This window comes from Numida meleagris, chromosome 5, assembly GCF_002078875.1.
Source record: "Numida meleagris isolate 19003 breed g44 Domestic line chromosome 5, NumMel1.0, whole genome shotgun sequence".
Classification (NCBI taxonomy): Eukaryota; Metazoa; Chordata; class Aves; order Galliformes; family Numididae; genus Numida; species Numida meleagris.
The window spans coordinates 58,257,144-58,275,959 of record NC_034413.1 but is presented as its reverse complement, the minus strand read 5'-3'; the positions used below and the strand labels follow the sequence as shown (position 1 = coordinate 58,275,959).

At 39.7% G+C, this 18,816-nt stretch overlaps 1 protein-coding gene across 39 annotated transcripts in view; it reads right to left on the bottom strand.

Annotated features, from left to right (window-relative positions):
- LOC110399220 overlaps positions 1-18,816 on the bottom strand; it is a 585,449-nt gene that overhangs the window by 444,441 nt on the left and 122,192 nt on the right. For 24 of the 39 annotated variants that reach the window (XR_002438981.1, XR_002438982.1, XR_002438989.1 and 21 more), the window contains 4 exons: positions 13,239-13,392; positions 9,178-9,324; positions 8,309-8,464; positions 6,623-6,790 (listed from right to left, as the gene is read on the bottom strand). The exons of 6 other annotated variants lie outside the window; for them this stretch is intronic. The gene's annotated coding sequence lies outside the window, so the exon portion shown is untranslated. 9 more of the 39 variants (XR_002438978.1, XR_002438997.1, XR_002438980.1 and 6 more) reach the window with 6 other exon arrangements.

Genomic DNA, 18,816 nt, shown 5'->3' with positions numbered 1-18,816 from the left:
TCAAGAGGTAGACCTTTGCATTTGAGGTATCTCAGAAAGCCTTCATTTACTTCCCATCAAGGTCAATAACAAAGACTTTATTTATGTATTGCTACTAACTCTGACAATAGCACTTCACCATTAAATGCCTCAACCTTATTTCAGCCTGAACCTGTACTCTACCAAAGCTATTTTAGACTTCAGTGACCAGGAGCTTTCCATCAATGACTTCAACTTCCCAGAATACATTGCTTCTTGACACTGACTCAGTCTCAGCACCCCGGGCTTCATTCTCAAAAATGTTCCTATTATCCAGGAAGCGTGAATCCTACCAGTCACCTAGGGTTTGCAATCTCCTACAGCAACTTGGGGTAGTTAACTTTCTGTGCTGCCTTCCGCTAAAAAGCTAACCCTCTCCTATTCAGTAAATAGCAACAGTTGGGGAGAAGCTTTTATATTTTATTCTTCCAGTCAATTCTCCAATTTGGCTAGAGGGGTGCAAAATAGAGTGTTTTTCACTTGAGTTTCAGAATAAGTTTGTACCAAAGATGAAATATGGAGAAAAGTTTGAAGGAGGAAAAACTGCAGTGAAAAATGCAATGATTTTTAGTGAAGGGCACCTAAAAATAACTTTTCTCAGAGAACAAGATACTCTGAATTGAGGTAGCAGATCTATATTTCTGTATGGTGCTTTCTATATGGCTTTTCTATGTACGGTTGATTTTTCTGGAAGAGCAGGGTGCTTAGAGGAGGTGTAGTTTCTTCCTCCCCCCTCCTGTCTCCTCACATACCTCACCTGGTGTGGTGTGTACTTCTCAAGGAGATCTCATTGAATAGAATCATAGAATCATTAAGGTTGGAAAAGACCTCTAAGATCATCTAGTCCAGCTCTGCCTCATTCATCTCAACGTGTTGCCCCAGCTACACTCAGCACAACTCACACACTCTGGCCTTCACAGGAACGAGAACAGCACCACACCACACCACACCGCACTCTCCTTTTGCCACCCTATCTTATCTGTAGCCAGACCCTTTTTTTTTTTTTTTTTTTTTGCTATTAGAGCAGCTGCTTCCCACCAGTCAATACTGAGTCTGATTCCCTATGTAATGAGATTTTCCTTCAGCTTACTTTGTCTCCAGTTGGTTGAGGGCAATAAATCTCTTTCATCTTCCTCATACTAACATCCCACTAAACTCTAGAAGAAATTAGCTGACTGCTATTGTAGGGAATGTGTGTAACTCTGTAAGAAGGTAAACATTACCTAAAAAAGGTCTACTGGGTTAGAGCTCCAGTTCTTACTAGCAGATACATAAAAGAAGAATACAAGAGCAGAGAATTATGGTGAAATTTCTCTGGAACATAGAATCATAGAGTCATTTGAGTTGGAAGTAACTCTTAAAGGTCATCTGGTCCAACTCCCCTGCAATGAACAGGGACACTTACAGGTAAATCAGGTGCTCAGAGCCCCATCCAGCCTGACCTTGAGTGTCTCCAAGAATGGAGCATCCACTGCCTCTCTGGGCAACTTGTTCCAGTGCCTTATCACACTTACTGTAAAAAACATCTTCCTTATATCCAATCCCTTTCAGTTTGAAGCCCTTTTCCCTTGTCCTACCACAACAGAACCTGCTAAAGAGTTTGTTCCTTTCTTTCTTATAGCCCCTCTTTAGATACTGAAAGGCCGCTCTCAGGTCTCCCCAGAAAATATTGTAAGGCTTTTTCTTCTATTACCTTATAGGGTAATGTTTTGAAATCACATCGTTCTTCTTGTGTTTGAGACATGCTGAAGCAAGGAGCTACACAGCTTAACAGTGAATTTAATAAAGTAGGTTCTTTGTTTTGAATTTACCCATGATGGTTCCTCAGCACAGTCTGCTAGCTTTTGCATCAGAACAGATGATAAACATTTATTCCCATTTACTTTCTCAGAGGTCTTCATACCACTTGGAAGTTCACTGCACCATTTGAGTGGTTATTTGAGAGAGATACAGTGATGTGCCCTGTCCTGTAGGAGGGAAGCTGCAGCAGCACTTTCAAATAATATGAGAGTAAATTAGCTGGAAAGTAACACTCTTTAGATATTTTTCTTATTGTTCTCAGTTTCTGTTAAACGACTCTCCTGAAAGCTTGGCGGTTGTGCTCTGCATAATACAGTCAGCAAGACACTGTCTTTGTGGCAGCAGCTTTGTTCAATAAGATACCACTTTACAATCCTGGACTTGTACGCCAGAGACAGCATTTTAATCTTCTTGTTACTATAGATCACTAGAGGGTTTTTAGAACTGGCTTCACATGTAACCTTGATATTGAAAAAAATAGATATTTGGCTTCTACTTTGTGAAAAGCTATTTTGGTCTTCAGATATTGAATTGTTGTGTCAGAGCTCATTGGACAGAACTAGGATAATTTGCCAGGTAAAGACCTGATAGATACCTAACAGATTTGTGCCCAAAGTTTTTTTTATCTTAGGCGAACGTGCTTATGGAATCCAGATAAATTGGTGGCAGGAATCTCTGCTAACACAAAGCAGCTGCAGGCTGGAGAAGGGATAAATTCTAGTCATGGAGGTGGCATATTTCACACTAGCTGACAGCACTGGAACATTGACAGAATGTTTCACCTACATGTCACTCTCCAGTTTCTTTTCAAAATCATAATACTATTCTTTACCAAGGTTAAATAGGACTTTCCTCATCTTTCTGTGAAATATGAAACAGATCTACATTAGAATTAGGGCACTACAAGGCTGGGTTTTAGAGTTCCTATTCCATCTTCCCAAGGGGTACACTATAGGTAAGCTAAAGGTAAATACAGAATTGTTCCTCAGAGAGGAATATGATGAATAATGGTCAATAAGGGCAATTACAGGTTTTGCTTTGAAAGTTTTGTCCATCCAAACAAAGTGCATCTTAGCCAAAGGAAACACAATATTACTGATCTAAACTCGATACCAAGTGAGGAACAGAATCCTAGTAACCAGTGAGTAATATTTATAGTTCATAACAAAGGAACTACTCAATGTACTTTGAAAGGGTGATACAATGGGTGAACAATCTCATTCCTTGGATGAGGCAAGCACTGAAGAGAAGGACGGCAGTGACTTTAGTTCCCTGCCTGGCAATATTCACCTGACGCTGGCACACTTCCTGCATACTGGAATGGCATGTCCAGTTCTGGTGTTGACATTTTAAAGAGGATGTTGAAAAACTACAGGGTGTGCAGGGAGGAGACACAAACATTGCTCAAGGGATGGAGAAAAATATTTACAGGGAGACAATTTGATCTTATCTCAAAGATGACTTGAGTCAGCCATGATTAGCATATTAGTAACCTTCCTGGGGGAAAAATAACATATACAAAATGGTCCTTTAATCTTGCATAGAAAAATTAACATCCAATTTATGGAAATTGAAATTGAGCAAATTCATATTACACATTTTTTAATGAGGATGATTAACCATTGACATACACTGAAACAGAGCATAGCAGGTTTTTGTTCTTTGTTTCTATGCTAATATTTAAAAAAGCCAAAGGTTTCATCAGCAAAGCTAGAATCTTTCTTATTTACCTTAATACAGGCTAAAAGGATCATGCTTACACTTCCATGGCTTCAGGCTAAAAGACTAGCTATGTTTTCTGCAATTACATGTAAACCAAAGGACAGCACAAGCTGTTGGACTCCACCCAGGAGTAACAATGTGAGACTGAATGATGAACAGCGTAGACTTTTTCATCTGAGGGTCACATTTTAGCTATCAGATCTACAAATCTACACAACTTAACTTGTTTGCAAAATATATCTTGAATACTCATACTTGCCCAAAGCAAATTTGCTTGCAAAAATCGTTTGCCTGCATAGAGGGCAAGCACTGCAAGAGGTAATAAAACAAGCATTACAGCTGTGCCTCGTGCATGAGTGAAGCTGGTAGATATTGCCTCCTGGAAATAACAGTGCAGGAGTCGTATCAGCTGCTCAGGTACTGTCTAACCTGCAGGCACTGTTGTTTGTGTTGCTTTACATGAAAATGCGTTAGTGTTATCGTTCACTCCAGCAGATATAGCACTGCTAATTATCCCATCATGTAGTCACTTTGCAGTGATATAAATAGCCCAGTTAGTGTCATTTTACATTATCCAGGAGAGAAACTCCAATGCCTGGATAGGGCGTAGAAGTTGCCTAAAAAGAAAAGTGGGTCACTTGAAAGACAGATGCTGCACCTTTTCCCTCCACACACTTCAGGTGCTGCTGTTTGCTTGAATCAAGTCACAGAGAAGGAAAATGAGAATGATTAATGAAAGAGATAAATTAATGAAATCCTGCTGCTGAGAATTCACCCAAACCAGAGAGGTTGAGGCTGTTGTGGATGGTATTTCCTTCAGTGTCTCCTAGATTCTATACTTCACGCTTCCCTCCTCCAGCTTAACTCTGGTACTTGCATCTCTTTTACTCCCTGTAATGGTTCATGTTTCCTTTTTGCCAACAGAGTGGCTTATTCTAGACTGCTGCAGTCAAAAAAATTTTTGTATCACAAATTCTTTAAGGTGAGAAATTGATTTGCAAGTTCCAAAGCAACCTTAGGATATTATTTTCTGAGCAAACATCTCTAAAATGAATGTTGTAAATTTCATGCATTCCTTGAGATGGCACTCAGCCACCTGCATGTCTCATGGCAGAAGCAAAGTTTTAAACAACTTGCATACAGTTGTCCAGGGAATTTTTCACACACATCTCAGGCTCTATTTGCTATGTAAATTGAATAGCAGCATACCCAAAATAAGTTACTTGTCTCTGTCTATTTGCAAATCAAATGATGTAAGTTAATATACAGCATAAGATAGGGCCCCTCAGCAAAGTACATAGATTTACAATTTATAAGTCAGCAAAACCTCCCTAATACTGCTTCATAACTCCATTACCCAATGAAATTACCTAACTCACATACCTCTAGCAAAAGTTGTTTTTCTTCTGCCAGTCCTTCTAACACCACCATTAGTAAGTATGCCACACCTCTATGGGCCAGTTATGGAGCCCATTGAAATCAGTAGGAAACCTCTCATTAGTTTCAGCTGGTTATGGAGTAGCCAGGAAAGAAATGGCACATTGCATGCATTGCTCTTCAGAGACTTTTCTTCATGCCAAGTTAATCAAGGTATAATTGTGAGAAATTCGGAAGTGGCTTGATGGAAGTGAACATGAGTCCTGCAAAGTCCAGACAGCTGGAGCTGAAGCCCAGGAACTCAGGATGCTGCCAGTAGTGCACATATCAACAGTTCTCAAAAGATTAATTCACAGCACTTGTCAGCATAACTAGTTGTGATAGACCAGACAGTGTTTAACGCCCTTCACCTTCACTCTTTTCACCCCTAGCATTTCACCCCTAGCAACAATGCTGTGATGATCATCTCCATAGCCTATTCGATTTTTTTTAAAGACAGCTGGAAATCCTATTCACTGAATATTTCTCCTTTCAAAACAAATTCTGTTTTCTTTGGAAGAGAATTGGAATTAATCCATTTTGATGAGGAAAGGAAAAAGTTGAAATGGTCTACTTTGATGTGCTGTGACAAAACGTATTTTCCATTCCATCAACATTTTGTTTGCAGACCATTTTTCAGAAAAATAAATAAAATTGAAGTCATTGCTAATGCTTTGAAATGATAATTGTGACTTTTTTTGCTCACCAATTCATTATCATAATTGTTGCTATTAATGCATTTCCAGATTTTGCTCCTATCTCTTGGTTTCTGCACTGAAAATACGACAAGATTATGGTTTTCTCTCCACCCCCTACCCATTTTCATGGGGTTAGGAGAACTGTATTTTCATCCTTCGTGTTAGCAGCTCATCACTGACACCTTCTGTTATTCCCTTTGTGTTCACACAGGCTGCTGTATTTTAAAATTCTTTAGCCAAGCAGCTTTCCTACACATCCCAGATCAATCTTGCTTAGAGGAACGGTGCAATCGATTCTTTTCCTGAATGAAGTGCTCACTGCTGCACCGTTAACTCTGTGCTAAATTTGCACCATGACTCAGACACAAAGCACTCTAAGCATTTTGCAACTCCAAACGCAGTGTTTGCTGGGCTAGGAATGCAGCCTGATGGGCAATACATGGCAAATGCTCAGGCACATTTCCTTTGTGAGGTGTAACACTAATAGGAACCTACATACTGGGACTTCTGTATAGGTAAGTGAAGAAGAAAGTGTTTCTATGCTTCACTTGGGTGGCTCTATGGGGATTTCTGTTCTGTGTGAATACAAACAGAAGGACAGAGGCTGGGGTGATTTTTGCAGCTGCCACTCTTCACATATGGTTCTTATTCATCTCTGTGGGTTTTGGAACGTTAGAGTGAGTTATTACTCTTAGCATTGTGCATACCAAGTCTAAATAACCAAAGGATGATAGAAAAAGACATGACATGTATATCAACACAACCTGATTTTAGATTTGCAGACCTTGGGAACAGCTGCATTTGAAATCATGCCTAGTTGAAAATGAGTTCAACACCACTCCCTGATACCTAATCACAAGGTTTGGTCAAGGACAGCAATATTCCTGGCACTTCTTATGCAAAAAGCACCAGTGAGCAATGGGATATTTGATACAATCAATACACATGAGCTACTCTGTAGTACACACCTGCAAAGAACTGGATTTTGGGAAGACTCAGGAGGTCCTCTTACTCCTTCTTTTTAACAGGACTTGGAAAGAAGAATAAAAGGAGTGAGCTTTCAACCACCTCCAGCCTAAATCAGCGTTTTCCCTATTGCTGCTGGGAGCTCATGTTGTGACAGGTCATTGAAAGATCTGTAAATGCAAAGATGAAAGCAATATAACCTCTTGAGGGAAAGGCAGAGAGGATAAAGCTGGAGGTAGCAGCAGGATGCCACATGGTGGGAGGGGAAATCTGGAAAGAAAGCCTGAGATGTGTTCTTCCTTGCCTGGCAGGGTTTGAGCTGTTCTTGCCTCCCTTAAGGAGGCTTGCTGTTTCTGTAATGGGGTTGTTATCGGTTGAAGGCTAATTATCTTTCACAGAAACACACGAAAACAGAGATGCTGGGAAAAGGTGAAATTTTAACAAAGTGAAACCTAGCGGAGATATATGACAGGGCCTCTCCCCATCCTATCCAAAAACATATATTGGAAGAGACCCTCCTATTCTCCCAGAGAAGAGAGCTGCTACTAGCCTACCCTGTGAATAACTATGTGCTAACTCTTCTTGCTAAGTAAGTCGCTCTCTTGGCTCACAACATCTGAATACTGAGTAGTGAATGCAGAACGAGTGTGCATAGAGCTGGTCCTATTGTTTGGCTTTCAGACACCGAGATTTAGTAAAAGCCAAAGTATTGCTGGCTTAGGAAATAGGAGAGTTTGTTAATTTTAATTTTCTCATATGTGCTGGTTCATAGCTAATAGAAGGAAAATATTAAATTCTGAAACCTTTAAGAAGTACAATAGGGGTTTGCTTAGATATAAAAATGAATTTTTGATTTAAACACCAAGAAAAAATCCCAAATGCCAATTTTTGTCTGTGTCCATAAAAAGGGGGGGGGGAAGACAGTTCAAAAAAAGTAACAATTGCGGTTATTCCAACGGTGGAAAATAACAATTCTTGTTTGTTATGTTCATCCAGTGCAGAATGTCATAGCATGATTCCATCTCCAGCACTGCACTATGCTAGCACCCTAGGTAATCTCCATGATGCGCATCTCTGCAGGCACAGGAGTTGCTGCTGTTGAATTTTGCAAGCTATTTTATCCTTCATCATTTCCTGTGCATTAGAATTGGATAAATCCAGCTAAAACTGAAAAGTTTAGTAATTCGGCACTATTAGCCACCTATAACTACAATATGTGGGCACAAGTAAGGATTGGGAACTCTGAAAATTGTGCCACTATTTCTTTGGACTACTCTCTAAGCTGTAATTAATAAGGCCTGTAAGTCTGGCAGGCAAAATCTGCCGAACACAGGGAGAATATACCCTTAGCTCTTTGATCTATAATATTCATTAGTATCCTGCACATTCCCAAGAAATTGTTCCTTTGATTTTCATCTGGTTTTGTTTAAGCGTGTTTGAGTTCATGGGATGTTTTGATTGTCTTTCCAATATCTTTACACACAAACTCTCTGCTATAAAGCTGACATCTATGTCTGAAATATACACCAAGCGTGCTGAGGCTTTCCTCCCTGGAGAGCTCCTGTTCACTATGAAAAACTGAACAAAATTCATATGGGTGTTTCAAAGCCAAATAATAAGAAGAAGGAAAAAAAAGAAAGAAAAAAGAAAACACCTTTTGTACGAGTGAGAGAGTCAGATTTAAATACCTTTACCAGTATTATGTCATCCAAGCAATGTTCTCACTATTTTTGCAGTTGGACTGTACTATTCATCCTCAGATTACACCACAAATATTGGGAAGCTCGTGGTACATGTGAAGTTTATGCCATCCAGTCCTAAAAAAGCATAGGGGAGGATTTGGCCTGTACAATAAAAAAGAAGAATATAAACACTGAATAAAGCTTGTAGGCACCACTCAGTGAATAATAATGATCATTTTCAGTGTCTGTAATTAATGTTCTTTCATTGTCACTGGTCTAACCCTACTCTGATACCATTGCTTCACAGCTGAGTAAAGTAGAATAGAAGTAATTCAGTTGAAAGGAACCTTCTAAGGTAGAAGGTTCAAGTATCACAAATCTAGCCTGTCCTCTAAAGATATCGGAGGACTTTCTTGAAGATAAGGCTGATGACTAGATGAGGCTCACCACCAGTTTGAGCAGCAATGCTTTCGCTGATAGATTCTGGTAGATCCAGCAGCTGCTCAAGGGAGCATAGGGCATCCTGAGCTTTCCAGCATCCTTAGCAGGACACCTAGACCTAAACCTAGACGATGACCCTGTCAAGCCATTGGCAAGACTTTATGTTAACATGGACAGGCAGTGTCACATGAGCAATATGGGCAGAGGCCATATGCGATGATATAACCCTCTGCTTTCATCTACAGGCTGGGACACTCTCATGTGAGAGTCCTCTTTCCATTGGCAATTTATATTATAATAATGCTCAGAATCCCATTCAGGGATTCTGGAGCCAGCTGCCTTCTTCTGTAATCTCCATTATAAGAAAATAAAAATTGATTCCACTGTGGATTTCTTTCCATCCCCTACCAGAAAGTCTGGTTAGTTAGGGTTACCTCTGGTCACAGGCAGTAATAGTGTGCTAAGGGCAGTCTCTGCACCCAGAAGCTTCCGAAGACATGTATGAGAGAGTAACAGGCTGCAATGTTGTGAAGTAACTTGCTTCTCTCTTCTAAGGATGGATGAAATGAAGGGTTCAGCTTCTGCTAAAGAGAGAAAGTGTAGGTGCACAATGCAGCTTTCTACAGCTACACTGGAAGGATTTTCTGATACACTTGTTGGGGGCTGCTGCAAAGTGCTGCATCAAGCAGCTCATTCACTACTAAAAGCAGCAATATGCTGTATCGGACCTACAGATCTCAGACATTATGCTTGGTCAAAGTCCCTGATGCTCATGTGTTCATTAAGAATACAGCTGCTGTTGTCATGACACAGCAGTTACTCACAGTTACCTGAGTCCATTGCAGAATGAGAACAATTGCTCAGGTTTTGGAAAACATGCCATCATTATTTAGCTTGTAACACAGAGCAAGGAGATACGGCAGGAAGAACTGCAGCTCTCCATAGCAGGCTTTGACAGAATAAAATCTAGGTAAGGATCTGCCCAAAGGGAGCAGATATAGGATTTCTCAGAAGGGATCTCTGAGAGATACCACTGAAACACGGTATTTGTTGACTTCATCTGCCACAGGTCTGTTTCATCACACTGAACCTTGTGTGACCCGGAGCAGAAAGAACACTTTTCTTCCTCTAAGCTATATAAAGATACTGAGGTAGAATTAGGTAACAAACCTGGGAGTCAGGTTTTAATGCCTTCCTATTCTAGCGGTAGATAACCATTTACCATAACTGAAACAGAGGAGTCCTTCCACTTTAAATGATGTTACAGCTTTCGTGTAAAAAGTTGTTTATTTTTATGGCCTGGCACCTTGGAGGCAATAGAAAAAAGATTGTTTGCTTTGCTGAAAACGGCATCTGATGCTGCGATCAAATTCTGCATACCATCCTCTTGATAAGATGGGACACAGCTGAAGATTCAAAACTTGCTGATATTGAGGGAAAATTTTCCACTGACTTTCTTAGGGGCTGGCTAAGGCCTTTGTTCAACTAGCCTATGAATGTTCACCATTAAATGTTTCTTTTTTATAGGGTTATTAGTGTGTAGGTCTGATGTTAGCAGGACACTAGAAAGCACTTTTACTACCAGCCCTCCGTTTGAACCAATGGGCAGTTTGGCACATTATGGTCCATTATTTTTGACTGAGACTCTAAACTACCCTGTAAAAATGTTGTCCTTGTTGTTAGTTTGCTATCCTGAGTGTTGCCATAAACACAGATTCTTGTCTTCCAGGAGACAAGAACAGTAATTTCTGATGTCCCAATGAACCCTTGGTTCCTCTCAGGGTGCAGTAAAGTGCCTGAGCTGGGATCAAAGGGATTTAAACATTAGACTGAATTGGGAATGGAGCTGCACAGTCCTTTTGGAGGTACATCTCCTCCTTGGCTACTTACCCACTGTATGGCAGCAACCCACATATGGAAGGATGACCCAAAAAGAGCCCAACTCACACATTTTCACTAATCTTCACATAAAGCCTGTTAAAGCTTTTAACGTGCTTTATAACCCAGTGAGCATAAGATTCTCTCCAGGCTGATGAGCACAGCATTTACCAACCCTGTTTAGTCAATGCTGCTCTAAGGAAAATGGTGGTTTTGTGCCAGCAGCAGCACCGGAGGGAGAACAACCTATGCTTCCCAACAGGTTTCCAGCAGCTTTCCAATGGCCACATTGCATTGCATCGTGTAACTTTATCAATCTACGCCAAACAGAGAAATAAGGAAAACTTTGGAGAACGGCACTATGCAGCACTGCTATACACAATTTTGGCATCTGTCTGGGTGTGTGATAACATGCTATCTCAGAGTCTGCTATTGGCATCATTGCAGAGAGGATCACACCCCTAGCTTCCCTCTTCCAGGCATTTATGATGGCCAGGTGCAGAGTTTTTTGGTGGCAAAATAGAAAAAGAATGAAGGCTCCCTCAGACAGGAGCATATCAACAATATGACTAAACAGTGAAGCTCTGTGTATCTTTTTCTCCTTTGAAATCAGAGAGGATTTCACAAATGTCCACTCCATACACTTTTGCAAATCTCACCTCTACAGTGTTAAAGTTAATAAATAATTGTACTTTTTTTTTTTTTTTAATCTCCTGGTTTGAGAATGGCAGGTGTTTATCCATGATACTAACAACCAGCTACAAATTGATCAAACCCAACAATATTCCTGCAAAAACTTCAAGAGCTGTTAACATTTTGGGAATAGTGAATCCTATGGTGGAGTAAGGGAACAGACTACATGATTAGATCATAGAATTTTTTGAGTTGGAAAGGACCCTTAAAGGTCGTTTGGTCCAACTCCCTGCAATGCACAGGGACACCTACAGCTACATCAGGTTGCTCAGAGCCTGATTCAGCCTAACCTTGAGTGTCTCCAAGGACGGGACTTCCAGATAATTGCAAATACATCATGTCCCACCAGCTCTGCTGAGCCTATAAGATCAAGTGGTCATGTTATCATGGCTTGAGTTCAGTAAGTGTTCATGAACTCTCACTAGGCTTTTAAAGAGGGGGCATTTTGAAGATTCTGTATACCCTTTCTTTAATCTTACATCACCAGAAAGCTGTCTAATGTTGGCTTTTCTTTCAGAGTTACTTGAGCTTGCCACTGCAAGCAAGTGAAAGAAGCAGGTACCTTTGGCAACTGATTTAAAACACACCAGGGATTAAAAGAAAATCAGTTAAGGTTAAAGTATGTGAAAATCAAAAATCAAGCTCATACTTATTTTTAATGATTTCTTCTACCATCTCTTTTAATTCAAAGAGAGGTTGAAAGGTTTATTACTATCAATAAATGCTTCTTTTTGGGGGAAAAAAAAAAGAAAGAAAGAAAAAAGGAAAAGAAAAAAAAGAAGAAAAGAAGAAAAGACCTGTTAAGCGCTGAGTGCTAGCAAATTTAATTGGCCAAGATTAAACATGCTTTTACAGAAATATAACAACTACCTAAGAGGGAGAAAAGGAAAAGAAAAAAAAAGTTTTTACCTATGAAGTCTACTTAATGCATTGAAATGCAGTAACCCGTATCTTTCAGCTCCTGTGCTGCAACTGTTTTTTTTTAGTGTGGGACACTTTTCCTGGTTCTCTTCCTACTAGATCTGAGCAGTCACACACGGGATATTGCTTTGGGTTACTTTCCAAATCAAGGATAAATTGGTCCCTAAATGGAATGCTATATATTGTTAGAATGAATTGATACTTGGCACAAAACTTCACAATAGAGAGAACTGTATGAAAATACAGAATGCTGAGTTCATCCCAGTGCTACTACATTGACTGACTACCTTCACAAATAGCTATGAATCATGATCAAAGTGAAGCCAAAATGGAATATTTCTATTCCTTCTTTTAACACTTCTAAAATCCTCCACAAGCAGTATTTCATCATGGTAGGAACACACCTGAAGATAACACACAGAGGCAACCCTTATCCCTAACCAAAGGAACTCACACAGTTTGAGCTGAGTGTTGAATCCTTAATTATCTGTGCTCACGACAAATATGCAGCCACCATTGAGATGCAACAGAGAGACCATCGATCAGCATGTCCATGTTTAAAATAAAATCAAACAAACAAACACAACAATAACAACAATATCACCTTTGAAAACAACCAAGCTGTAACTGCTGTAGGAGCTTCAGGTAACCATAAATCAAGGCATTTCTCTGCCTGGGAAGTGGCCAGAATATTTGAGCGTACATCTGCCAGCAGATCCCTAACATTTTCTTTTTAATAAACGTGCTTGTCTTTACCAGGAAACATATCCCCTTTTATATCTTCTTAACTACTTATTTTAGTTTCTATAATGTGGGGGATTTTTAACTTCTGAAAATTTGAAAACATACCTTCATGTTGCTTTTCAAATCTTCATTAGTTCAAGGGAATGTGGGGAAGAGAATTAATGCAGCTTAAGCCTTCTTGACTTCTGTTTGGTGCCATAATCTCTTTACTATCCTATTTGACAAGGGATGGAGCACACAGCAAAGAGAACAAACTCACAGGACAATGCAATGTGCCAGTCATCACTGCAAACCTCCTCAACTGCAGACCTTTTCCAGCTGAATCTATTCATAAAAATCCTCATAGCTCCATCTGCAAATGACTGGTGACTCCTTCTGTGCCACCGTGACTCTGGGAAGCTCCTGCAGACAAACTAAAACAGGAGGAGACTGATGGTCACTTGATTCTCCACACACTGACCCCAGCACCTGCCTCTAGCCTCTTCCCTTGCTGAGCTTCAACATTAGCTAATGTGTTCTTGATTGCTGCTGCACTTAAGCAAACGAACTAAGGGAAAGTTGTTAAATTCAGAGCAAACAGTTAATTAAACACTTTATTTTTTCTGGTGTTTAGAAAAGGAAAAAATAAGTCAAAATGTTACACTATTCCCCAGCTATTTCCACCTCTCACATATTTTCTTTCTACCAGCATGGCGCCCACTCTGCTAATGACCTGTCCTTTCATAACATAGACTTAATGGCTCAATAAACACCGCTGTGTGACAAATAGTATCAGTTAGTTTCACAATCTCACTCCAACTGTTTACGAAATATTTTGTTGGCATTTTAGGGCTCTGTTTTATGGACTGCTCACATCCGTAAGGTCAAAACCTTCCACCGGTTGTGCCAGGAATTGCTGCGTTTCAGAATTCATTCACCTTTAGCTCTTATAGCCTTGAAATTGCAAGGCTCCCTAATTAGGTAAGAAGCTTTTTTGATTAAAAATTTTGTCCCAAGAACTGTGTCCCAGAAGTGTATAAACCCATTGGAGGGAATTGGGCTCCTCTGTGGAAGAAACTGGACTTGTAGAAAAATCTATTCTCACAGCTTCTTACAAATTTGAGTTTAGACCTTCAGGTACTGTGGATAGCAGTGTTTTGGGGCGGTTCATAGAATCACAGAATCATTAAGGTTGGAAAAGACCTCTAAGATCATCTAAGTCCAACCGTCCACCTATCACCAACATTGCCCACTAACTCATGTCCCTGAGTACCACATCTCCACAGTTCTTGAACACCTCCAGGGATGGAGATTCCACCACCTCCCCGGGCAGCCTGTTCCAATGCGTCAGCACTCTTTCTCAAAAGAAATTTTTCCTAATATCCAACCTGAAACCTGTACCAGTCTATGCTGCAAAGGAGCAATTCAGGAAGCAGAAAACTCAAGAACAAGAGGATGAAGGGACCAAATAATAGACGTTAACCAGGTTTTGAAATCACAGTTCAAAATGACATTAACAACCTTTCTCAGGAATCTGCTCTGTAAATCCCTCTTTATCTATCCTCAATTTTCAGAGGGTGTCCAACTCAGCTGGAACATTGCTTCTGGGCTGAAACTTATGCTTTTAGTCAGAAAGCAATTTGGTTTTGCATTCTTTGAAGAAAAAAAAAAGGTCTGGTGAGTGATCTTGCAAAGTTTGAAACAAACAAATTTTTTTTTAAAAAAGACAAAAACAAATTGAAGTTAGTTTTCCTGAAGATGCTCTTTAGTATTTACATAATGGGTTTGTATTTCAAAAAAGAAAATTTTGCAGACCATTGAACCACAACACAGCAACTAAGTGAGTTTGCTACTAAATCATTCAAAACAAGAGTTATTTAGCTTTTAGAAGAAGCAAAACATACTGTTGCATAAGGCTCTGAAAGGACTATTAAAGTTTTTGTGCCTCATTAAAACAAAGCCCCAGAATAATCCCTTACTAAGTATGTTGAGAAACCATAAACTGTAATGAAGCTATGAATATTTATTATAGCACAACTACAGCAAGCAAGAAGTAGCTTAGTCCTAATAGTCTATAATGCTGCTGGATGGATAATCTGAATATTCCAAAACTGAGAATTTACCAAAGCTACATTACAGAAAGCTGTTGGTCAAGGAATACAGCTTCAAAGATGAACAGAGACAAACCTCCCCACTGTGTAGGACCAAAGGGTTCTCTGTTGAATCTGTAGAGCCTTCTGCCTCTATTAGAGATCAGTAGTGAATGGGAAGGGTCAGCAGCATTGCATGCCATTAACCATTCTCTACTACCTCAATCTTGTAAGAAAACAGTCCTTGCTGATCCCTCTCTCCTCATCCTCCTCTTGTCCACATACTCAAACTATGTCATCCCTATGCTTGTGCTGTACTAAATACGGACCCAGCCCAGATTTAAAGACAGCATTAATGGTGTTTCCTGCTGTTGTCTTATTACTTTCCTCATAATTTCCAACAGACATTTTTGATTTTCTGATTATAACTGCCATTTCTTTACTATGATTTGGCTGATGTTTTTGACTTCTGCCAACCACAGGAGTATTGTTTCCAGAGAAATCTGCAATGACTAATTTTGAACATATATGGCATGGATAGTGGGAGTTATTTTTCCTCTTGTGCATTGCTTCACACCTAGCAGCACTGAATTTCATTTACCATTTTATTACTCAGCCTCTCTGTTCCATCCATCTGCAACAATTTATCTGCACCATCAGCTTCAGGACTGTCAAACCTAAGTAAGTTTGTGTTAACACAAACTCTGTCACTTCACTACTCCCTCCTTTTCCCATATCATTCATGAATATTTTGAATAGCTCTAGTTCCGTGGTATCTATCACTCTTCTGCATTGTGCTGCATGACCACTTTTAGTAGTGGACATTGTAAAGTGATCATTTTTAGTAAACCACTATTACTTTATAAAATTTTCTATCATATCTCACAATGACATTATGCTTTGCCCAAATACATTTGTTTTACACAGATTTACATTTTACCAGAGTAACCTTCTGAAAATCTAGGCATATATTATCAGCCCGAGGAATCCTTTTCAACTAGTGCTTTGACTGCTCTGGTGAGCTATGATCTGCACAACTCTGTCCTCCATTGACATTTCAGTTTGGGACCTTTTTCTTTCCAGATTCATTCCCTATCTGAGAATGTCCCAATTTCCCCCAGAGTAAGCATCAAGATAGATAGCTCATTTAGTTTTTCTGTTAGTGTCTTCACTGGGTGCTTACGAATATTCTACAGTTTAAAGGTCACTAATAACTCTCCATATGAGTAGAATTGAGAACTATATCCACATCTTATTGCTTCCCAGGGGTGTCACACCGTCAATCTATCTGCATATTTATAACTTGACCAGGCCAACTCTTCACTCAATATAAAAGTTCAGATCTGTAAAATGCTCTTGACCTTGATGCCATGGTGACTGAAGTTTCATTTAGTCACATCAGGCTGTTTGTTTCTGCACCATGTAAATGTTTCAATACTTTTTTCCTCTCCCCACCTTTATCTTATAATTCTTGTTTGAAGACCTGTTCTTTCTGAGAAGAATCAAAAGACATAACTTGCATCTGATTTAACCAAGACAGCATCAACTTCTAGATGCCACTGTGTCGATGAAAAGACTAACAAAGACTTTCAAGGTCTACTCTGTACCTGTGCCCATCCTGTTTCTTCCACAGTTCAACATCACCGGTAGCACAGATCTCTTCTGTGCTGATCCCTTCCACGATGGGACCAGCACCTCCAGAGGTGATGGCGTGAGGCAATGACATACAGCTGCTTAGTCCCCAGAAGACCTCATTTTTTCTCTTTTTATGCAAAAATCATACCCCTTCTGTGAATGGGAAGACAATACAGCTCCTAAATCCATCTTGGGCAAACTGACAATTCCCCTAATGTCAGATTCTAATAAATGCTGGTTAAAAAGGGAGACCCATTTATACAAGACACAATCTGCTTCCCTAGGTTTCAAGTCATTAATTCAAAGTATACCTGCATACACAAGCTGCTCTTCACTAGAGAAAATAATCTAGGAGAACAGTATTTCAGTTGTACCTTTCCCAAGTCAAAATTCTGGTATTTGAATTTCACTAGGATCTTTTAAAATTAATAAAGGAAAATATTCCATCTTCTGCTTAAGAATGATAAGGATTTAGTGTATTTTTTTCTTGATGTTTAAAAAGATGCATATTTCTTTTCCATTCCCTTAAGGACTACACAAATTGTCTTGATCTAAATAATATAACCTTCTTGCTAACATTAATTAATCCTCCATTACAGACACACGTTTTCCCACAGAGCATTTCTCCTTCCCTCTGGCAATGCAGTCAACCAAAGAAAGAATAGAAAAAATCAGCTCCTTTGTACAAACGTGTGTGAATGTGTGCACACACAGGGGCACCCTCACGAGATTATCTAGGAGAACCAGCACGGACACCGGAGATGTGCCCTTTTCTTCTCCAAATCAGGCTATCTGCTGCCCGCTGAGGATTCTGCAAGCCTGACTGTGATGTAAAACATTTGTTAGGATCGCTCTAGTTGGCAGAAGGGCTACAATTGACAGCATGTAGCTACTCGTATTTAGCAGTAAAAGTGGTCAAATTCTTTATGATATGTGACCAGTGCATAAGGATTTACTTGTGCTTCATTTCTTTCTATTCTCCACTCTCAACACAGTGAGCAGATCACAAATTTTTGAAAAGTAACTGCTATTCAAATATTTTGTGGTACACTTCCTTTTTTTGGTGCTGACATACATTGCTGGGACTGATGATTTGTCCAAATCAAAGGGAGCCTGTCTTGAATTTTTCACTATTTGGCATGTATCACTGGGAGGCTTGGGGAAAAAAATGGTTTTCGCAGGTAGCGTGTTACTGCATGTCATCTAAATTACACTAAATAACTATGTAGGTGTTAATATCACACAAAAAATGTGTAGTAAAAGGTAGTTTCATCCAATTCCTTTTCACCTTGTATCACAAGAAAGCAGTACACAGACTGCCTGGTGAATTCAAGCAGAGTGACTCCAGCTAGCTCTGCTGCTGAAAGAAATATTCATGGAGCCATGGCCTTGAGTGGCATGGCCACAGCAGCCTACAGCTATTTAACTGCATGCCAAGCAAGCACAAAGCTGACTTACTGCTTGGAATCAAAAAGAAAAAAAAGCAACAAATGGTAATTGTTTTCATCTAGCTTTGTGTGTTGAACTGGACCAACAGAAGGCCAGAAAAAAGCTGAAGTTAACAGTTGCATTGGAATTATAGGGTGCTTCTCGTACACTGGTTTTCTTTTTTCCTGTTGTACCTTGAACTTAATCTGGTTCTGCAGTTTTTAAAGACAAATCCATCCATTTTTTTCTTTAAAACATCTATTCCATGTCTCTGACAATGCTGCTCTATTATGATGAGTGAAGCCACAACACTACTGTAACAGTAAGCAATTATAGAAGCTAATGCGCTAACCCTTTGGCATTATCTGGGCACATCATCTTGGATCAGAATCGTATTTCTATGGCAGAATGTGTAAAGAAATTCAGTCATTACCATTAATTATACTATTTTAGTAAGCTATTTAATGTTACAATAAAACAGATTATGACAGATCAAGCTTCAAATTAAAGCTCAAATTCCATTAAAGGGAATCGGAGGAAGAATTCTCTACTGCCCAAGCCCAGGGCAGTTCTGCTAAAGCCAGCAGACTCCCTACCCTGGTCTCATCATCCAGAGAACACCATGGTTACTGGGGACAGGTCTACTTGCACGTAGCCTTGTCATCCTCACTACCGTTAAACTTATCACTTCCCCAAGGTACTTTC